The sequence below is a fragment of the Schistocerca nitens genome, chromosome 11 (assembly GCF_023898315.1).
Source record: "Schistocerca nitens isolate TAMUIC-IGC-003100 chromosome 11, iqSchNite1.1, whole genome shotgun sequence".
NCBI lineage: Eukaryota > Metazoa > Arthropoda > Insecta > Orthoptera > Acrididae > Schistocerca > Schistocerca nitens.
The window spans coordinates 148680320-148695665 of record NC_064624.1 but is presented as its reverse complement, the minus strand read 5'-3'; the positions used below and the strand labels follow the sequence as shown (position 1 = coordinate 148695665).

General features: G+C 50.5%; 10 non-coding genes across 10 annotated transcripts; all 10 read left to right on the top strand.

The window, feature by feature from the left end:
• Positions 1-984: 984 nt before the first annotated feature.
• LOC126214509 (5S ribosomal RNA) lies at positions 985-1103 on the top strand. Its single transcript, XR_007541961.1, has one exon. It is a non-coding gene; the product is annotated as a 5S ribosomal RNA (ribosomal RNA).
• A 990-nt stretch (positions 1104-2093) lies between these two features.
• On the top strand, positions 2094-2212 carry LOC126214508 (5S ribosomal RNA). The gene has a single exon (XR_007541960.1). It is a non-coding gene; the product is annotated as a 5S ribosomal RNA (ribosomal RNA).
• Positions 2213-3202: 990 nt separating this feature from the next.
• On the top strand, positions 3203-3321 carry LOC126214507 (5S ribosomal RNA). The gene has a single exon (XR_007541959.1). It is a non-coding gene; the product is annotated as a 5S ribosomal RNA (ribosomal RNA).
• Positions 3322-4311: 990 nt separating this feature from the next.
• LOC126214506 (5S ribosomal RNA) lies at positions 4312-4430 on the top strand. Its single transcript, XR_007541958.1, has one exon. It is a non-coding gene; the product is annotated as a 5S ribosomal RNA (ribosomal RNA).
• Positions 4431-5420: 990 nt separating this feature from the next.
• On the top strand, positions 5421-5539 carry LOC126214505 (5S ribosomal RNA). The gene has a single exon (XR_007541957.1). It is a non-coding gene; the product is annotated as a 5S ribosomal RNA (ribosomal RNA).
• Positions 5540-6529: 990 nt separating this feature from the next.
• Positions 6530-6648, top strand: LOC126214504 (5S ribosomal RNA). Its single transcript, XR_007541956.1, has one exon. It is a non-coding gene; the product is annotated as a 5S ribosomal RNA (ribosomal RNA).
• A 990-nt stretch (positions 6649-7638) lies between these two features.
• LOC126214502 (5S ribosomal RNA) lies at positions 7639-7757 on the top strand. Its single transcript, XR_007541955.1, has one exon. It is a non-coding gene; the product is annotated as a 5S ribosomal RNA (ribosomal RNA).
• Positions 7758-8747: 990 nt separating this feature from the next.
• Positions 8748-8866, top strand: LOC126214500 (5S ribosomal RNA). Its single transcript, XR_007541953.1, has one exon. It is a non-coding gene; the product is annotated as a 5S ribosomal RNA (ribosomal RNA).
• A 990-nt stretch (positions 8867-9856) lies between these two features.
• LOC126214499 (5S ribosomal RNA) lies at positions 9857-9975 on the top strand. Its single transcript, XR_007541952.1, has one exon. It is a non-coding gene; the product is annotated as a 5S ribosomal RNA (ribosomal RNA).
• Positions 9976-10965: 990 nt separating this feature from the next.
• On the top strand, positions 10966-11084 carry LOC126214498 (5S ribosomal RNA). Its single transcript, XR_007541951.1, has one exon. It is a non-coding gene; the product is annotated as a 5S ribosomal RNA (ribosomal RNA).
• Positions 11085-15346: the final 4262 nt, after the last annotated feature.

The window sequence follows — 15346 nt, the reverse complement described above, 5'->3', positions numbered from 1 at the left end:
CTTTTTTTTTTTCCTTTTTATATCGCTACTCCTGCCAGCCCTCTTTCGATACTACCCTTCTGTTGTGACAAAGACGTTTCCTTAAGCATTTTAAACTACTGTAATGGTGCGAAAACAAAAAAAAATAAAATAAAATAAAAATGAACCAATAAAAATGGTACTTTTGGCTCCCCTGCATTTTTTCCTTTTTAAGCCGCCATCCTGCCAGCAGTCGTTTCATACTACCTTTCTGTTATGACAAAGATGCTTTCTTAAGCATTTTAAAGTAATGCAACGGTACGATAATGCGGTAATTAACTCAGTTTGAGGGAGAATGTGCTAACGAAGTTTGCCGGGAAGTCTTTGAAAACGATAAAACAGTACGAATCTGCCCTGAAATGCGTCAGCGCCTATTGTTGTGCTGCACTGTACAGTTCCAAATTTGATTTGTAATCATAAATTTATTCCTTAGTCGCGTCGTCTAGTCCCGCAGACGTTTGTCGTGCTTGCGCCGTCATATGGACCACGACCCGAGCGGCAGCGAGCGGCAGTCGAGCAAAGTCGGGCCAAGTCGGTACGGGGACAGGGATAGGAAAGGTGCGAATGCACTGCCAACTATGCAAACACCCGGTGTGAGGCGAAGCGAGGCGAGGAAGCTCACATCGCTACCAGTGGCGCCCTCCAGCACGACACTGCCACACCCCGCACAGAGCATACGCCTGGACACCAGGGACGAGATACGCCTTCCGCGAGTGTCGAAGGTTGCACGCGACAAGCGAATGACAGGAGGTGCTACGAGCAGCTGTGCGTCTCACACACGCGACGGCGCGCTCGCCAATTCGGCAATCGTTCTGCTGGGACGTCGGGCGCGCACTCCGCGCCGTCCTCGAGGAACTCGCTGTTGCGGAAGGAGGTGCTTTCGTCAAATGCGGCCGAAAACTAACATTTTGTGTGTTGGGAGAAGAGCCGAATGCGAATTCTGCCGTGCGCCTACAGTATATGTACGCCAACGGCCATACCATGTTAAATACACCGGTTCTCGTCCGATCACCGAAGTTAAGCAACATCGGGCCCGGTTAGTACTTGGATGGGTGACCGCCTGGGAGCACCGGGTGCTGTTGGCTCCCCTTCTTTTTTTTTTTCCTTTTTATATCGCTACTCCTGCCAGCCCTCTTTCGATACTACCCTTCTGTTGTGACAAAGACGTTTCCTTAAGCATTTTAAACTACTGTAATGGTGCGAAAACAAAAAAAAATAAAATAAAATAAAAATGAACCAATAAAAATGGTACTTTTGGCTCCCCTGCATTTTTTCCTTTTTAAGCCGCCATCCTGCCAGCAGTCGTTTCATACTACCTTTCTGTTATGACAAAGATGCTTTCTTAAGCATTTTAAAGTAATGCAACGGTACGATAATGCGGTAATTAACTCAGTTTGAGGGAGAATGTGCTAACGAAGTTTGCCGGGAAGTCTTTGAAAACGATAAAACAGTACGAATCTGCCCTGAAATGCGTCAGCGCCTATTGTTGTGCTGCACTGTACAGTTCCAAATTTGATTTGTAATCATAAATTTATTCCTTAGTCGCGTCGTCTAGTCCCGCAGACGTTTGTCGTGCTTGCGCCGTCATATGGACCACGACCCGAGCGGCAGCGAGCGGCAGTCGAGCAAAGTCGGGCCAAGTCGGTACGGGGACAGGGATAGGAAAGGTGCGAATGCACTGCCAACTATGCAAACACCCGGTGTGAGGCGAAGCGAGGCGAGGAAGCTCACATCGCTACCAGTGGCGCCCTCCAGCACGACACTGCCACACCCCGCACAGAGCATACGCCTGGACACCAGGGACGAGATACGCCTTCCGCGAGTGTCGAAGGTTGCACGCGACAAGCGAATGACAGGAGGTGCTACGAGCAGCTGTGCGTCTCACACACGCGACGGCGCGCTCGCCAATTCGGCAGTCGTTCTGCTGGGACGTCGGGCGCGCACTCCGCGCCGTCCTCGAGGAACTCGCTGTTGCGGAAGGAGGTGCTTTCGTCAAATGCGGCCGAAAACTAACATTTTGTGTGTTGGGAGAAGAGCCGAATGCGAATTCTGCCGTGCGCCTACAGTATATGTACGCCAACGGCCATACCATGTTAAATACACCGGTTCTCGTCCGATCACCGAAGTTAAGCAACATCGGGCCCGGTTAGTACTTGGATGGGTGACCGCCTGGGAGCACCGGGTGCTGTTGGCTCCCCTTCTTTTTTTTTTTCCTTTTTATATCGCTACTCCTGCCAGCCCTCTTTCGATACTACCCTTCTGTTGTGACAAAGACGTTTCCTTAAGCATTTTAAACTACTGTAATGGTGCGAAAACAAAAAAAAATAAAATAAAATAAAAATGAACCAATAAAAATGGTACTTTTGGCTCCCCTGCATTTTTTCCTTTTTAAGCCGCCATCCTGCCAGCAGTCGTTTCATACTACCTTTCTGTTATGACAAAGATGCTTTCTTAAGCATTTTAAAGTAATGCAACGGTACGATAATGCGGTAATTAACTCAGTTTGAGGGAGAATGTGCTAACGAAGTTTGCCGGGAAGTCTTTGAAAACGATAAAACAGTACGAATCTGCCCTGAAATGCGTCAGCGCCTATTGTTGTGCTGCACTGTACAGTTCCAAATTTGATTTGTAATCATAAATTTATTCCTTAGTCGCGTCGTCTAGTCCCGCAGACGTTTGTCGTGCTTGCGCCGTCATATGGACCACGACCCGAGCGGCAGCGAGCGGCAGTCGAGCAAAGTCGGGCCAAGTCGGTACGGGGACAGGGATAGGAAAGGTGCGAATGCACTGCCAACTATGCAAACACCCGGTGTGAGGCGAAGCGAGGCGAGGAAGCTCACATCGCTACCAGTGGCGCCCTCCAGCACGACACTGCCACACCCCGCACAGAGCATACGCCTGGACACCAGGGACGAGATACGCCTTCCGCGAGTGTCGAAGGTTGCACGCGACAAGCGAATGACAGGAGGTGCTACGAGCAGCTGTGCGTCTCACACACGCGACGGCGCGCTCGCCAATTCGGCAATCGTTCTGCTGGGACGTCGGGCGCGCACTCCGCGCCGTCCTCGAGGAACTCGCTGTTGCGGAAGGAGGTGCTTTCGTCAAATGCGGCCGAAAACTAACATTTTGTGTGTTGGGAGAAGAGCCGAATGCGAATTCTGCCGTGCGCCTACAGTATATGTACGCCAACGGCCATACCATGTTAAATACACCGGTTCTCGTCCGATCACCGAAGTTAAGCAACATCGGGCCCGGTTAGTACTTGGATGGGTGACCGCCTGGGAGCACCGGGTGCTGTTGGCTCCCCTTCTTTTTTTTTTTCCTTTTTATATCGCTACTCCTGCCAGCCCTCTTTCGATACTACCCTTCTGTTGTGACAAAGACGTTTCCTTAAGCATTTTAAACTACTGTAATGGTGCGAAAACAAAAAAAAATAAAATAAAATAAAAATGAACCAATAAAAATGGTACTTTTGGCTCCCCTGCATTTTTTCCTTTTTAAGCCGCCATCCTGCCAGCAGTCGTTTCATACTACCTTTCTGTTATGACAAAGATGCTTTCTTAAGCATTTTAAAGTAATGCAACGGTACGATAATGCGGTAATTAACTCAGTTTGAGGGAGAATGTGCTAACGAAGTTTGCCGGGAAGTCTTTGAAAACGATAAAACAGTACGAATCTGCCCTGAAATGCGTCAGCGCCTATTGTTGTGCTGCACTGTACAGTTCCAAATTTGATTTGTAATCATAAATTTATTCCTTAGTCGCGTCGTCTAGTCCCGCAGACGTTTGTCGTGCTTGCGCCGTCATATGGACCACGACCCGAGCGGCAGCGAGCGGCAGTCGAGCAAAGTCGGGCCAAGTCGGTACGGGGACAGGGATAGGAAAGGTGCGAATGCACTGCCAACTATGCAAACACCCGGTGTGAGGCGAAGCGAGGCGAGGAAGCTCACATCGCTACCAGTGGCGCCCTCCAGCACGACACTGCCACACCCCGCACAGAGCATACGCCTGGACACCAGGGACGAGATACGCCTTCCGCGAGTGTCGAAGGTTGCACGCGACAAGCGAATGACAGGAGGTGCTACGAGCAGCTGTGCGTCTCACACACGCGACGGCGCGCTCGCCAATTCGGCAGTCGTTCTGCTGGGACGTCGGGCGCGCACTCCGCGCCGTCCTCGAGGAACTCGCTGTTGCGGAAGGAGGTGCTTTCGTCAAATGCGGCCGAAAACTAACATTTTGTGTGTTGGGAGAAGAGCCGAATGCGAATTCTGCCGTGCGCCTACAGTATATGTACGCCAACGGCCATACCATGTTAAATACACCGGTTCTCGTCCGATCACCGAAGTTAAGCAACATCGGGCCCGGTTAGTACTTGGATGGGTGACCGCCTGGGAGCACCGGGTGCTGTTGGCTCCCCTTCTTTTTTTTTTTCCTTTTTATATCGCTACTCCTGCCAGCCCTCTTTCGATACTACCCTTCTGTTGTGACAAAGACGTTTCCTTAAGCATTTTAAACTACTGTAATGGTGCGAAAACAAAAAAAAATAAAATAAAATAAAAATGAACCAATAAAAATGGTACTTTTGGCTCCCCTGCATTTTTTCCTTTTTAAGCCGCCATCCTGCCAGCAGTCGTTTCATACTACCTTTCTGTTATGACAAAGATGCTTTCTTAAGCATTTTAAAGTAATGCAACGGTACGATAATGCGGTAATTAACTCAGTTTGAGGGAGAATGTGCTAACGAAGTTTGCCGGGAAGTCTTTGAAAACGATAAAACAGTACGAATCTGCCCTGAAATGCGTCAGCGCCTATTGTTGTGCTGCACTGTACAGTTCCAAATTTGATTTGTAATCATAAATTTATTCCTTAGTCGCGTCGTCTAGTCCCGCAGACGTTTGTCGTGCTTGCGCCGTCATATGGACCACGACCCGAGCGGCAGCGAGCGGCAGTCGAGCAAAGTCGGGCCAAGTCGGTACGGGGACAGGGATAGGAAAGGTGCGAATGCACTGCCAACTATGCAAACACCCGGTGTGAGGCGAAGCGAGGCGAGGAAGCTCACATCGCTACCAGTGGCGCCCTCCAGCACGACACTGCCACACCCCGCACAGAGCATACGCCTGGACACCAGGGACGAGATACGCCTTCCGCGAGTGTCGAAGGTTGCACGCGACAAGCGAATGACAGGAGGTGCTACGAGCAGCTGTGCGTCTCACACACGCGACGGCGCGCTCGCCAATTCGGCAGTCGTTCTGCTGGGACGTCGGGCGCGCACTCCGCGCCGTCCTCGAGGAACTCGCTGTTGCGGAAGGAGGTGCTTTCGTCAAATGCGGCCGAAAACTAACATTTTGTGTGTTGGGAGAAGAGCCGAATGCGAATTCTGCCGTGCGCCTACAGTATATGTACGCCAACGGCCATACCATGTTAAATACACCGGTTCTCGTCCGATCACCGAAGTTAAGCAACATCGGGCCCGGTTAGTACTTGGATGGGTGACCGCCTGGGAGCACCGGGTGCTGTTGGCTCCCCTTCTTTTTTTTTTTCCTTTTTATATCGCTACTCCTGCCAGCCCTCTTTCGATACTACCCTTCTGTTGTGACAAAGACGTTTCCTTAAGCATTTTAAACTACTGTAATGGTGCGAAAACAAAAAAAAATAAAATAAAATAAAAATGAACCAATAAAAATGGTACTTTTGGCTCCCCTGCATTTTTTCCTTTTTAAGCCGCCATCCTGCCAGCAGTCGTTTCATACTACCTTTCTGTTATGACAAAGATGCTTTCTTAAGCATTTTAAAGTAATGCAACGGTACGATAATGCGGTAATTAACTCAGTTTGAGGGAGAATGTGCTAACGAAGTTTGCCGGGAAGTCTTTGAAAACGATAAAACAGTACGAATCTGCCCTGAAATGCGTCAGCGCCTATTGTTGTGCTGCACTGTACAGTTCCAAATTTGATTTGTAATCATAAATTTATTCCTTAGTCGCGTCGTCTAGTCCCGCAGACGTTTGTCGTGCTTGCGCCGTCATATGGACCACGACCCGAGCGGCAGCGAGCGGCAGTCGAGCAAAGTCGGGCCAAGTCGGTACGGGGACAGGGATAGGAAAGGTGCGAATGCACTGCCAACTATGCAAACACCCGGTGTGAGGCGAAGCGAGGCGAGGAAGCTCACATCGCTACCAGTGGCGCCCTCCAGCACGACACTGCCACACCCCGCACAGAGCATACGCCTGGACACCAGGGACGAGATACGCCTTCCGCGAGTGTCGAAGGTTGCACGCGACAAGCGAATGACAGGAGGTGCTACGAGCAGCTGTGCGTCTCACACACGCGACGGCGCGCTCGCCAATTCGGCAATCGTTCTGCTGGGACGTCGGGCGCGCACTCCGCGCCGTCCTCGAGGAACTCGCTGTTGCGGAAGGAGGTGCTTTCGTCAAATGCGGCCGAAAACTAACATTTTGTGTGTTGGGAGAAGAGCCGAATGCGAATTCTGCCGTGCGCCTACAGTATATGTACGCCAACGGCCATACCATGTTAAATACACCGGTTCTCGTCCGATCACCGAAGTTAAGCAACATCGGGCCCGGTTAGTACTTGGATGGGTGACCGCCTGGGAGCACCGGGTGCTGTTGGCTCCCCTTCTTTTTTTTTTTCCTTTTTATATCGCTACTCCTGCCAGCCCTCTTTCGATACTACCCTTCTGTTGTGACAAAGACGTTTCCTTAAGCATTTTAAACTACTGTAATGGTGCGAAAACAAAAAAAAATAAAATAAAATAAAAATGAACCAATAAAAATGGTACTTTTGGCTCCCCTGCATTTTTTCCTTTTTAAGCCGCCATCCTGCCAGCAGTCGTTTCATACTACCTTTCTGTTATGACAAAGATGCTTTCTTAAGCATTTTAAAGTAATGCAACGGTACGATAATGCGGTAATTAACTCAGTTTGAGGGAGAATGTGCTAACGAAGTTTGCCGGGAAGTCTTTGAAAACGATAAAACAGTACGAATCTGCCCTGAAATGCGTCAGCGCCTATTGTTGTGCTGCACTGTACAGTTCCAAATTTGATTTGTAATCATAAATTTATTCCTTAGTCGCGTCGTCTAGTCCCGCAGACGTTTGTCGTGCTTGCGCCGTCATATGGACCACGACCCGAGCGGCAGCGAGCGGCAGTCGAGCAAAGTCGGGCCAAGTCGGTACGGGGACAGGGATAGGAAAGGTGCGAATGCACTGCCAACTATGCAAACACCCGGTGTGAGGCGAAGCGAGGCGAGGAAGCTCACATCGCTACCAGTGGCGCCCTCCAGCACGACACTGCCACACCCCGCACAGAGCATACGCCTGGACACCAGGGACGAGATACGCCTTCCGCGAGTGTCGAAGGTTGCACGCGACAAGCGAATGACAGGAGGTGCTACGAGCAGCTGTGCGTCTCACACACGCGACGGCGCGCTCGCCAATTCGGCAGTCGTTCTGCTGGGACGTCGGGCGCGCACTCCGCGCCGTCCTCGAGGAACTCGCTGTTGCGGAAGGAGGTGCTTTCGTCAAATGCGGCCGAAAACTAACATTTTGTGTGTTGGGAGAAGAGCCGAATGCGAATTCTGCCGTGCGCCTACAGTATATGTACGCCAACGGCCATACCATGTTAAATACACCGGTTCTCGTCCGATCACCGAAGTTAAGCAACATCGGGCCCGGTTAGTACTTGGATGGGTGACCGCCTGGGAGCACCGGGTGCTGTTGGCTCCCCTTCTTTTTTTTTTTCCTTTTTATATCGCTACTCCTGCCAGCCCTCTTTCGATACTACCCTTCTGTTGTGACAAAGACGTTTCCTTAAGCATTTTAAACTACTGTAATGGTGCGAAAACAAAAAAAAATAAAATAAAATAAAAATGAACCAATAAAAATGGTACTTTTGGCTCCCCTGCATTTTTTCCTTTTTAAGCCGCCATCCTGCCAGCAGTCGTTTCATACTACCTTTCTGTTATGACAAAGATGCTTTCTTAAGCATTTTAAAGTAATGCAACGGTACGATAATGCGGTAATTAACTCAGTTTGAGGGAGAATGTGCTAACGAAGTTTGCCGGGAAGTCTTTGAAAACGATAAAACAGTACGAATCTGCCCTGAAATGCGTCAGCGCCTATTGTTGTGCTGCACTGTACAGTTCCAAATTTGATTTGTAATCATAAATTTATTCCTTAGTCGCGTCGTCTAGTCCCGCAGACGTTTGTCGTGCTTGCGCCGTCATATGGACCACGACCCGAGCGGCAGCGAGCGGCAGTCGAGCAAAGTCGGGCCAAGTCGGTACGGGGACAGGGATAGGAAAGGTGCGAATGCACTGCCAACTATGCAAACACCCGGTGTGAGGCGAAGCGAGGCGAGGAAGCTCACATCGCTACCAGTGGCGCCCTCCAGCACGACACTGCCACACCCCGCACAGAGCATACGCCTGGACACCAGGGACGAGATACGCCTTCCGCGAGTGTCGAAGGTTGCACGCGACAAGCGAATGACAGGAGGTGCTACGAGCAGCTGTGCGTCTCACACACGCGACGGCGCGCTCGCCAATTCGGCAGTCGTTCTGCTGGGACGTCGGGCGCGCACTCCGCGCCGTCCTCGAGGAACTCGCTGTTGCGGAAGGAGGTGCTTTCGTCAAATGCGGCCGAAAACTAACATTTTGTGTGTTGGGAGAAGAGCCGAATGCGAATTCTGCCGTGCGCCTACAGTATATGTACGCCAACGGCCATACCATGTTAAATACACCGGTTCTCGTCCGATCACCGAAGTTAAGCAACATCGGGCCCGGTTAGTACTTGGATGGGTGACCGCCTGGGAGCACCGGGTGCTGTTGGCTCCCCTTCTTTTTTTTTTTCCTTTTTATATCGCTACTCCTGCCAGCCCTCTTTCGATACTACCCTTCTGTTGTGACAAAGACGTTTCCTTAAGCATTTTAAACTACTGTAATGGTGCGAAAACAAAAAAAAATAAAATAAAATAAAAATGAACCAATAAAAATGGTACTTTTGGCTCCCCTGCATTTTTTCCTTTTTAAGCCGCCATCCTGCCAGCAGTCGTTTCATACTACCTTTCTGTTATGACAAAGATGCTTTCTTAAGCATTTTAAAGTAATGCAACGGTACGATAATGCGGTAATTAACTCAGTTTGAGGGAGAATGTGCTAACGAAGTTTGCCGGGAAGTCTTTGAAAACGATAAAACAGTACGAATCTGCCCTGAAATGCGTCAGCGCCTATTGTTGTGCTGCACTGTACAGTTCCAAATTTGATTTGTAATCATAAATTTATTCCTTAGTCGCGTCGTCTAGTCCCGCAGACGTTTGTCGTGCTTGCGCCGTCATATGGACCACGACCCGAGCGGCAGCGAGCGGCAGTCGAGCAAAGTCGGGCCAAGTCGGTACGGGGACAGGGATAGGAAAGGTGCGAATGCACTGCCAACTATGCAAACACCCGGTGTGAGGCGAAGCGAGGCGAGGAAGCTCACATCGCTACCAGTGGCGCCCTCCAGCACGACACTGCCACACCCCGCACAGAGCATACGCCTGGACACCAGGGACGAGATACGCCTTCCGCGAGTGTCGAAGGTTGCACGCGACAAGCGAATGACAGGAGGTGCTACGAGCAGCTGTGCGTCTCACACACGCGACGGCGCGCTCGCCAATTCGGCAGTCGTTCTGCTGGGACGTCGGGCGCGCACTCCGCGCCGTCCTCGAGGAACTCGCTGTTGCGGAAGGAGGTGCTTTCGTCAAATGCGGCCGAAAACTAACATTTTGTGTGTTGGGAGAAGAGCCGAATGCGAATTCTGCCGTGCGCCTACAGTATATGTACGCCAACGGCCATACCATGTTAAATACACCGGTTCTCGTCCGATCACCGAAGTTAAGCAACATCGGGCCCGGTTAGTACTTGGATGGGTGACCGCCTGGGAGCACCGGGTGCTGTTGGCTCCCCTTCTTTTTTTTTTTCCTTTTTATATCGCTACTCCTGCCAGCCCTCTTTCGATACTACCCTTCTGTTGTGACAAAGACGTTTCCTTAAGCATTTTAAACTACTGTAATGGTGCGAAAACAAAAAAAAATAAAATAAAATAAAAATGAACCAATAAAAATGGTACTTTTGGCTCCCCTGCATTTTTTCCTTTTTAAGCCGCCATCCTGCCAGCAGTCGTTTCATACTACCTTTCTGTTATGACAAAGATGCTTTCTTAAGCATTTTAAAGTAATGCAACGGTACGATAATGCGGTAATTAACTCAGTTTGAGGGAGAATGTGCTAACGAAGTTTGCCGGGAAGTCTTTGAAAACGATAAAACAGTACGAATCTGCCCTGAAATGCGTCAGCGCCTATTGTTGTGCTGCACTGTACAGTTCCAAATTTGATTTGTAATCATAAATTTATTCCTTAGTCGCGTCGTCTAGTCCCGCAGACGTTTGTCGTGCTTGCGCCGTCATATGGACCACGACCCGAGCGGCAGCGAGCGGCAGTCGAGCAAAGTCGGGCCAAGTCGGTACGGGGACAGGGATAGGAAAGGTGCGAATGCACTGCCAACTATGCAAACACCCGGTGTGAGGCGAAGCGAGGCGAGGAAGCTCACATCGCTACCAGTGGCGCCCTCCAGCACGACACTGCCACACCCCGCACAGAGCATACGCCTGGACACCAGGGACGAGATACGCCTTCCGCGAGTGTCGAAGGTTGCACGCGACAAGCGAATGACAGGAGGTGCTACGAGCAGCTGTGCGTCTCACACACGCGACGGCGCGCTCGCCAATTCGGCAATCGTTCTGCTGGGACGTCGGGCGCGCACTCCGCGCCGTCCTCGAGGAACTCGCTGTTGCGGAAGGAGGTGCTTTCGTCAAATGCGGCCGAAAACTAACATTTTGTGTGTTGGGAGAAGAGCCGAATGCGAATTCTGCCGTGCGCCTACAGTATATGTACGCCAACGGCCATACCATGTTAAATACACCGGTTCTCGTCCGATCACCGAAGTTAAGCAACATCGGGCCCGGTTAGTACTTGGATGGGTGACCGCCTGGGAGCACCGGGTGCTGTTGGCTCCCCTTCTTTTTTTTTTTCCTTTTTATATCGCTACTCCTGCCAGCCCTCTTTCGATACTACCCTTCTGTTGTGACAAAGACGTTTCCTTAAGCATTTTAAACTACTGTAATGGTGCGAAAACAAAAAAAAATAAAATAAAATAAAAATGAACCAATAAAAATGGTACTTTTGGCTCCCCTGCATTTTTTCCTTTTTAAGCCGCCATCCTGCCAGCAGTCGTTTCATACTACCTTTCTGTTATGACAAAGATGCTTTCTTAAGCATTTTAAAGTAATGCAACGGTACGATAATGCGGTAATTAACTCAGTTTGAGGGAGAATGTGCTAACGAAGTTTGCCGGGAAGTCTTTGAAAACGATAAAACAGTACGAATCTGCCCTGAAATGCGTCAGCGCCTATTGTTGTGCTGCACTGTACAGTTCCAAATTTGATTTGTAATCATAAATTTATTCCTTAGTCGCGTCGTCTAGTCCCGCAGACGTTTGTCGTGCTTGCGCCGTCATATGGACCACGACCCGAGCGGCAGCGAGCGGCAGTCGAGCAAAGTCGGGCCAAGTCGGTACGGGGACAGGGATAGGAAAGGTGCGAATGCACTGCCAACTATGCAAACACCCGGTGTGAGGCGAAGCGAGGCGAGGAAGCTCACATCGCTACCAGTGGCGCCCTCCAGCACGACACTGCCACACCCCGCACAGAGCATACGCCTGGACACCAGGGACGAGATACGCCTTCCGCGAGTGTCGAAGGTTGCACGCGACAAGCGAATGACAGGAGGTGCTACGAGCAGCTGTGCGTCTCACACACGCGACGGCGCGCTCGCCAATTCGGCAATCGTTCTGCTGGGACGTCGGGCGCGCACTCCGCGCCGTCCTCGAGGAACTCGCTGTTGCGGAAGGAGGTGCTTTCGTCAAATGCGGCCGAAAACTAACATTTTGTGTGTTGGGAGAAGAGCCGAATGCGAATTCTGCCGTGCGCCTACAGTATATGTACGCCAACGGCCATACCATGTTAAATACACCGGTTCTCGTCCGATCACCGAAGTTAAGCAACATCGGGCCCGGTTAGTACTTGGCTGGCTGCCCGCCTGTTCACATCGTGCGCTCCGTCGCCGTGCAGCGGGCTGGTGTTTACGCTGAGTGCTTCGTGAGCCGCCGCCTAGCAGCTCAACTCTTCTATCAACTACTTCTGTGAGTAAATTCGAAAAAGGATGAATCGCGAAAACTCCGTACAGTGTGTCTTTGATCGTAGTGCCGCTAGGCCGTCTCCGTACGAAGTTCACGAATGGATCTTTAATGAAATTCGTATACCGGAAAATGAGTTGCTTGGAATACAGTTAGACTTTATTCAGAATTCTGCCTTTTTGAAATTGCCGAATGCGGATTATGTGACTAAGGTTCTATCCGAATGTGGTGGCACAAAGAAATATAAGCATACTGATGGTTCTGTGTCGGATGTGATACTTTTGCCGGCAGGCTTTGGTGTGCGATTGGTAAAAGTGTACAATGTGCCTTTTGAATGCCCAAATGAGGCTATTGCACGGAAGCTTGGTGAATATGGGACCGTCCTTCGGGTCGATGACGATGTGTGGCCGTCTGGTTTCCGTTATAAAGTTCTTAGCGGAGTCAGGACTGTTCGGATTGATTTGAAAAAACATGTACCGTCTTATCTCACGATTGCGGGGAGCCGTGCTTTTATTAGCTATAGTGGACAGCCGCAAACGTGCTCGGTTTGTGGTGGCACGGATCATTTGCGGCAAAATTGTCGACAGCGTCGGCCGTTACAACTCCCACGCGAAGCTGTAGACCCGACTAGCTATGCTGGCGTGTTGGTCGCGGATAGTGGCCTCGCGGCCGACACACGACCAACTCCTGCTGTCACCGCTACACCGACCCCCGTATCCGACACAGTGGATTTATCGGATGTTTCTGTCCCGCCAGCTGACACGACCCAAAGTTTACCGGCCACACCCACTTCCCGTGCGGCTCCCCGGCCCGACGTGTCGTCTGCAGTCGTACCACCGACCGATTCTGCCACTTTTCTTGTCACTCCGAATCCGGTCTCTGCTTCCGGATCGTCGGCGGAGAAACGGAAAAAGACGAAGACACAGAGTTCGCAGAATGCGGGTGAAGGTGACGCTAGTAGTGCAGAGAGTGAGACGTCGCAGGCGTCCACTCAGTCTGCTCCCGTCGAACAAAAACCGAAGCGCCGCAGGAATCGCCGTTCGAAAGCGGACGCGTCTGCTGCCCAGGATGCGGACTTTGAACAGGCCGTTCACGATCTGACGTCAAGTCTCGCACACGAGCGACGCGATTTGCAGTCACCGCGCGCCGCCCCCGCGACGGCGTCCGCTGTCTCGATGGCCCCCCCGCCGCGCTCCGCCCGGACCGCTGGCGACGTCGCACACAAACCACCCGACGGCATGGAATGGTCGGCGGATGTGGACAGCGACCATTTTTTCTAATTAATTTTCATCGAGACCTCCACGGATGAGTCCCCACCACCAGCTGCGCATTTTAACAGTGAATGTCAACAAGATTTGTAGTGTTCGTAAAGTTGCTGCTTTCCTTCAGTATTTACAAGACTGTCAATGTGATGTCGCCTTCCTTCAAGAGGTTACCAGTGAACTTATTGACCATCTTTCCTTTTATCACGTGATTGTGAACATTGATCCTGAGACGAACTGTGGCACGGCCATTTTAACAGCGCCTGGTTTTGATGTTACGGAAGTGGACATTTTACCGAATGGCAGGGGGATAGCGTGTGTCATCCACGACATTTTCTTTGTAAACATTTACGCCCCTTCCGGGACGGACAACAAGCGTTTGCGGAGTTCTTTTTTTAGCCACGATCTGTGTCACCTTTTTTATCGCAACCGCCGGCGACTCGTCCTCGGTGGCGATTTTAACTGTGTACTTCGGGAGGAGGATCAGGAGCCGCGGGCAAATCAGTGTTTTGAATTGCAAACGCTGGTTGCGACCTATGATCTCATAGATACGTGGACAAGTTTTCGCCCCGGTGTCAAAGGTTTTACTTATTTTTATAACACTGGATGCAGTCGGCTGGATCGAGTTTATATTTCGACTGCACTTTCTGCACAAATTCTCCAGGCGGATATTTTACCTACTGTTTTTTCTGATCATTGTGGCTATTTGTGTACGCTTCATCTTCCGTATGTTCGTCCCGCGCGCATGCGCTCATATTGGAAGTTAAATATCAGTGTGTTAGATGACGCTCCCCTTGTTGAACAAGTCCACTCCCTCTGGCAGCAGGTTCTTCACTTTCGTCCGCAGGCGCGTTCTGAAATTGACTGGTGGCTTCATTACGCCAAGCCCGCTCTCCGTAACCTGCTTATTAATTACTGTCGCGACAAAGCCTACTGGAATAAGGTGACGCTGGATTTTTATCGAGATGTTTTACGCGACCTAGTCTCCAGGGTACCCGACCGTCCGGACTTACTACCAACTTTGCGGAAGGTTAAAACCCAGATTTTAAATCAGCTGTACCAGAAGGCCCAAGGTACCATAGTTCGTAGCCGGCCCTATGATGCGACACTGCAGGAGCCTCTTTCCCTATATCATTTGAAGCGGGATCGCCTCCGTCGTGATAAACTTTTAATTAAGGATTGGATCACAACTGGCGGCCTCAAGACTACAAGTCCGAAGGTTATTCGCGCCGAAATATACGAACACTTTTTTAAACTTTTTCAATGTCATCCAGTGGATAATGTAGCCTTGCAGTCACTGTTACACGACGTACCTTCGGTTTTAACTAGAACTGATCGAGACCATTTAAATTCCCGTTTTACGGTTGATGACATTTCTGATGCGGTTGCAGCGGGACCGAAGGGCAAGGCGCCTGGCCATGACGGTCTCCCTGTCGAATTTTATATCAAGTTTTACGATTTATTGAAAGACAGTTTTGTTACAATGACCAATGAGATTCATAGTGGCCTTGCTGTACCAGAAGAGTTTTTAGAGGGGCTCATCGTCCTCGTTCCCAAAACGAGGGCCACCCCCACCACGGCTACTTTGCGGCCGATAACCCTTTTAAACGCTGACTACAAGATTATTGCCCGTTGCTTTTCCAACCGGTTGAAATCTGTCTTGCGGTCTCTTATCAGCCCATCTCAATCTTGTGCTGTCCCTGGCCGCAATATATATGATGCCCTATTAGCGTATCGTGACTGTATTGCCTATGCGACGACGCGACGTCAAAGTAAGGCTGCAATACTGTCGATCGATTTTAAAAACGCCTTTGACAGG